Below are 6,735 nucleotides of genomic sequence, written 5' to 3'. Positions count from 1 at the left end.
GTGGGTGAACCACACAAGCAAATTGTGCACAGCAGCGTCTCACAAACAGTCGTGGATTGAGTGACCAAATTATTATTTTTTGTTTTTGAAGGGATTATTACCCCTGGAAAAGCGATCCTCCAATCAACTGACAACCAGGTTCCTCCTTACTGCTAAGGAAACAGAGGCATGTGGTTGTAAGGAAACTTGCCTAAGGTTTCGCCCTGCCAAGGAATCAAACCCGGGTCCTCTCGCTTGCGAGGTGAGCACTATAACCACTGAGCTACAGGACACCACACACGTGACCAGATGGACCTAGTTAGGAGTCCTAAATGCCGGGAACCGGCTGGGAAGCATTAACCACTGTGAGGTTGTGAACTCCTCATCCTTGTCTGGAGAGGAATGTCTGCCCATAGTCAATCCACTGAGTACAACGTCAGCCTGAAATACTGTCCTGTCTCCATTTAGCTTTTGTTGGGATGTTTTACATTGATTATAATGTTGCTTAAAGTCCTTATTTTAATGATAACATCTAAACATCAGACTTTACACTGACGGGCAAACACCGATCATTTAAATTGTTTGAACAGATTAAGGAAGATGATAGGTTGGAGGTTGTGAGCTCCAGGACAGTCTATCACTTTCTCCCTAACCTGCTTATTGCCAATGTTCCTGACTGTCCATACATCCAGCTTCCTCTTCTCACAACTCCCAGCTTCTTTGCCTTGACTTCCAATCTCAAGTCTGATGTTTCAGTGCAATGCTGGGGGAGCAATGTATTGTCGAGATGCCATCCTTTAGATGAAACGTTAAACTGAGCTCCCGTCAGGGACTGTTTAGGTGGATATTAAGGATCCAGGACTCTGAGAGACACTCCCTTCTCTTTTCTAACATTGGGAATATTTCCAATATTTCAACACAGCTCCTTGGGACATCCTGGAGAGCTGTGACATGGCTCGGAGCAGGAGCTCTGAAGTGGGATGTAACCCTAAGGTCAGGCAAGGCTGTGGGGGACAGGATGGTGACAACACTGGGGTTGGCAATCATGCCTGGGCTCAGAGCAGAACATGTTCTTCTGCCAACAGGGAGGGGGCGGAAGGTCCCTCAGGGCCTGACCCGCACGTCATTGAATAGCAGTTCTGAGCAAAAGCACATGTTGTATTAAAGTCAGAGCAGTAATCACCCGGCCCACCACTGCAAACAGGGGAGAAGGACATTAACTGAGACCACACTGGGAGCAGTTTCCCGTTTAGTCTATTAATCTGCACATTCTCCCCTCAGGCAGACAGAGCTTTACTTAACCATGACACAAATCCACCTCCTCCTGCTCACATTGACATACATCTTATATTGGTCCAACATTTGTATAAAACTCCAGCCCATGCTTATTAACTACTGGTTTGAATAAACAGGAACTCTCCTCAGTGTCCCTTCCCTAATGAAATCTTTAACATCCATCTGAACAGGCAGACAGAACCTCGCATTAGTGTCTCATCTGAAGGACGACTACACAGGAGTCTGGACATGGGGTTTTGACCCCACAACTTTCTGACCCAGAGGCAAGAGTGTGACCGACTGATCACGATGATCATACAAACACAGTGTCCCGGAACCAGTAACCTTACAACATAAGGAGCTAGGAGTCCAGTCACCTCCCTCCCTTAATCCTGCCTCTTCCACTCCCTGACCCAGGCTCCAATCCCTCTGCTCCACTCTACAGTAGGAATGGATCCCAATTCTCATTCCTTGCTGGGGTTTTGGCTGTGTGAGTGTTTATGGCTCCAGGGAACAGCCCATCCATAAGGCATCAATTACAGGCACAGATGTTATTTCTGAGGATAAATTTAGCTTGTGGTTTGCTCCTTTGTAGCCACACTCTCTGTCTCTAACGTACATAGCCTCTCTTTGCTTAGTGCCTCCCTCTTCTGTTGAAGGTGCTGGGACTTTGTCTCCATAGACACTGGAGTCAATGCCATCTAGTCCTTCAACCAGAGAAAATGGTCTTCATGGGAGAATATCTGAGGCATTGGAGATATCTGAGGCGAGCCTGACCCAATGCACAATCACCTGGACCAGTCATTCAGGCATTTAGACTAGGACAGGGCGGGAGTAGAGACCCTCTGCATTGAGATGACTTCAATTACCTCAACAACCAAGGCTGCTTTCCTGCCCCTAATTTTATACCCATTGGCAGGTGCCCTGGTGCAGTGTCACAGTATGTCCACAAGATAGCGCCACACATCTGCATCAGATCTTCTCCAGACTGGACAGGGCAACTGTTTAACTCTTTCAGGGTTGAAGTAGCTTTGGTTTCATTGAAGTTAAGAATGGAACAATTTCCTGTCGTTAATCTTCAGAGATTTCTTGGCAAAGAAACACATTTCTGGGATTTATAAATACATATTTATTTTTGAGGGATTGGGTTGCAAACTTCCTGATCTCCAAACCTCTTCACTATTTTGCTCCTTGTGCCTCTGCAATCTCTTGCTTCGAGACGTCCATCCTATGTGAAAAGTGCGGTATAAATGCTGTGCAAATTCTTGCTTTGACTTGAACTGCAAACATGGTCAGGCTCACTGACCTGTGAGGCTGTGGTGGTGTGCGGAGTGGATCCCAGACTAGGAACAGGGAGTGTCTGTTTACAATGCTAGCAACGCTAAGATGTGTGGGCACAGAACCACCACAAGCCTGCAACAGCGTCCAACTGCTATATCCACCCTCACACCACAGGAATTAGACCAAATGTATTCCCCTTCCCCATAGACTAGTGGGTAACTGTTCCACGTGGCAGGGAACTCAGCCACACAGAGCAGGGAGGTTCCATATTTGTGGAGAGAAGGGGTGGAGGAACATCCGATGTTGGATCCATTCAAATTTTCAAGACTGAAGTGAATAGAAGTTTATTAGGTCAGGGTATCAAGAGATATGGGGCAAAAGTGGGTCATTGGATTTGAGGTACAGATCAGCCATGATCTGTAATAAAATGACAGCACAGGCTCGAGGGGCTGAATGGCCTCCTCCTGTTCTTATGACATGGCGAGCAGGCGGGGCTGGGTACACCACACACTGAGAGCTTGTTGGGCTCTAATGGCCTTGGTGTTTCCCAATATTAGCCCAAGTGCCTCAGCCTCGGTGAGAGCCCATCTCCTTCCCCTAGAACCTGCACTACATTTTATGATGAAGGTTACTATAAACTCTGTCTCTCACTTGTTTCCCGGGCACTGATGGTCAGACAGTCCCAGGCAGTGTTCCCACGGCTCTGCTCTCTCCATCCCTCTTTACTATTTCTGCTCCTTGGTTTCTCCAGTGTCAGCTGGAGAGGCCCCACTTTCCCACGCTCCTTTACTCGCTCCAATAAACAGCTCCATTCAGAACTCGCCTGCAGTTCTCTGCTCTGCCGGTGAAACTTCTTTACTGAAGTCACATTTCTGAAACATAAATATGGTTTCATAATTTAATTTGATTGTTCAACACTGTATGTAAGTGTAGGGACACAGAGAGGGTTAGGGACACAGATTATGGGATATGGGGCAAGGGCGGGTAATTGGAGTTGAGGTACAGATCAACCATATCTAATAGAATGGCGGGACAGGCTCGAGGGGCTGAATGGCTTCCTCCTGTTCCTATGTATGAGGTATTGCTATGTGTAAATGGCCACTGTTTTAACTGACTGCCAATAGTTACTATATAAAGAGAAGGTTCAGTGATATTAGGTGCTATAAAAATGTAAGTACTTTCTCTCCTTTGTTACATTAGCAGGTTGAGGTTCACCATGACAAGGCTCGCCTCTGGTCAGGATTTAGCTGTAACTGAGCTGCACAGAGTAGTGCAATCGCTGGGATCAATCTCCAGGTTGTGCTGGTGTACGTGGCTTCGCTGGGGTGGGTACATTGGCCTAAGGTCCCTGGGTTGTGGAGAAGGGAAATCTGCCGAATTATTATCAATCCTCCCAACCACATTCAGGGCTCATCTCTCACACACAGAGTAGCCACTGGCGTGAGTACCCAGTGAGAGTTTGAATGGGGAAGTGAAGCCAATCCTGGCACTCACTCGTCAAAGCCTCGAGGGGCAGAAACCGTGGAGAGAAAACAAGGCACATCTGTGAGTGGCTTATTTTAAGAAAGCGTTTACAGTTGCAGAAATAACCAATGCGGTTTGGTTGAAAACTGCAAGTCAGCTTTGTTTTGGAAAATAAGTGTTCAGAGTTTGCGGCTGACAGAGGACTACACCTCAGTGGGTTTGTCTCCATGGTTTGCTATCATAATAATAATAATAATCATTGCATTTGATATAGTGCCTTATCGTGTTGTCAAGATGCCTCAAAGCACTTCACAGAATACACTGTGACTGTAGTGACTGTGTGTTTTGTGGGCAAATCTCAGCTCCTCGTAGCTCGCCTGGCGGGAGGTCCCACGGGACGGGGTAAATGTTCCCAAACCCCAGTTGATTTCTCCTGTTTTCCTCTCTTCTGGAGGTTTCCCTCCAACTGGGATCGTCCGGAGCAGGAGCTTAGGATCTGTCCAGGTCACTCCTCCGGCCATCCTGGGTCCAAACCCCAAACCCCAAACCCTTCCTCAAACACAGCAAACAGCGCCCTCCTGTGGCTCAGTTGGTCATTGACTGCTCGGACCGGAGAGGAGAGTTATTCTGGTCTCCTGAGACCCCACAGGGGGAGGACAGACACATGGCTATCAGTTACAGAGCTCTGTGGTTCAAACACGTCCACAGATATCGCTGTGCACCTCCACATGCACACACATGTAGACATCCACATCCACACACATACACCCATAGACCTACACACACACACCCACACATACACACACACACCCACACATACATACACACACACATACACACCCATAGACCTATACACACACACCCACACATACATACACACACACACCCATAGACCTACACACACACACACATACATACACACACACACACACACATACATAGACATACACACACACCCATAGACCTACACACACACATACACACATATACACACAGACACACACACACCCACCCACACATACATAGACCTACACACACACACACACACACATACCCACACATTCACACACATACACAGACACCCACACACACACATACGCACACATGCCCACACATACACACACATACACACACATATACATATACACAGACAAACAGACATACACACACAGACAAACACATACACACGGAAAAAATGTCCCTGCTAAACCGCACAAGATTGTCCCTTCGCCTTTTTCCTTTCACATTACGGTTTTCAGTAATGAATCATTAACATGAAAAGAGGTAATAAAGCCAGGCTGGTAATCTCCTTCTCCTCAATGTAAGTGCTGCTTGTTAAAAACACAAGATTGATGCATTTATAATTTTTTTCTCTAAATTTGCTCTCCCTATATTAATTTCTGATCCCAGTGAAGTGCACACATTAGGTATAGATAAGACTGTGGGATTCCTGTCACAATCTGGAAATTAACAGAGTTGAGATTACAACGTCTCTCAAACAGCTTTATATATATAAACCCTTCACCATAAACTTTGCAGACAGACCAGCAAACGGAGAGATTTTGAAAACAACCACATATTTCACTCCATTTTCCAAGCAGACAATCCCTCTGAGATAAACACAACAGGACACCAAAGGAATGACAACAGGTCAGGATGTGTACCACAGACTCCACCACCTCAAAGGAAGTTTATAGAATATAATAAGATTTAATTTGAACCATGGCTTTATCAAATAATAATCCTTGCATTTGATACACATCACATCAATCACATCAAGAAACTTTTTTCACCCAACAAATTACACAGTCAATTCACTTTACAATATATCATGTGAAGCGCTTTGAGACGTCTCAACGATGTGATAATGCAGTATATCAAATGCAAGGATTATTATTATAGTGACTGACGAAACATGGCAGCCAATGGTTTGTCATCAGCGCCTCACACAGAGATGAAATGATTCATTAGCCGGTTGGTGAATGTGGATGAGAGAGGAATATTGATCAGGAGAAACCCTTTGCTCCTCTTCCAAACACCGCCTCTCACTGGATGGTTAATGTCCACCTGAACTGCTTCACAGGACTCCCCTCAATTTCACTTCCCACCCAAAAAGTACAGCACAAATGCAGCACTGAACACTGTGCTTGAGGGACAACCACATGCAGGTGAAGCTAAAAAAAGGCTGTTTCTTAGATCATTTTCATATAACCTCCCAGTTTGCTTCCTATTATTGATTCTATTTGGGTTTTCCAATGACTGAGATCAGCCTCATGGCTCTGGGGTTGACATTGACAGCTCTCTTTCTTGTACACTGGAACCAATTTAGTGGCGACTTCCTCATAATGGCTGTCAGTGCTTCGCAAACCTGCTGACTGGTCTCCACCTCCCCCAAGTCTGCACTTCAGCTATCTCGGAATCTGTCCTATCTGGAACTCTCTCTGCCCAATATCAAAGTCCCAGGTTCACACCATCCTCAGGGGGAGAGGAGAGAAAAGGGAGAAAATTTGCAAGAAACTGAAAAGTGTCCCAAGTTTAATGGAGGGAAAAATCCTTTCAACTGAATTCACCCAAAGTCCACATCAAATGGCTTTAGCTGTGACCCTGTGACAGATACCCTGTGTCCCATTGCCCCCACCCCATGACACCCCAACGCTCTGCAGCGAGCGCTTTGAGGTTGTGTTTGAAGTGGCGCATTCCTCCCCATGTAAATACAGAGCTGTAAAGTGACCTGAC

Source organism: Callorhinchus milii, unplaced genomic scaffold (genome assembly GCF_018977255.1).
Source record: "Callorhinchus milii isolate IMCB2004 unplaced genomic scaffold, IMCB_Cmil_1.0 Scaffold13, whole genome shotgun sequence".
NCBI lineage: Eukaryota > Metazoa > Chordata > Chondrichthyes > Chimaeriformes > Callorhinchidae > Callorhinchus > Callorhinchus milii.
This window is presented reverse-complemented; position numbering follows the sequence as displayed.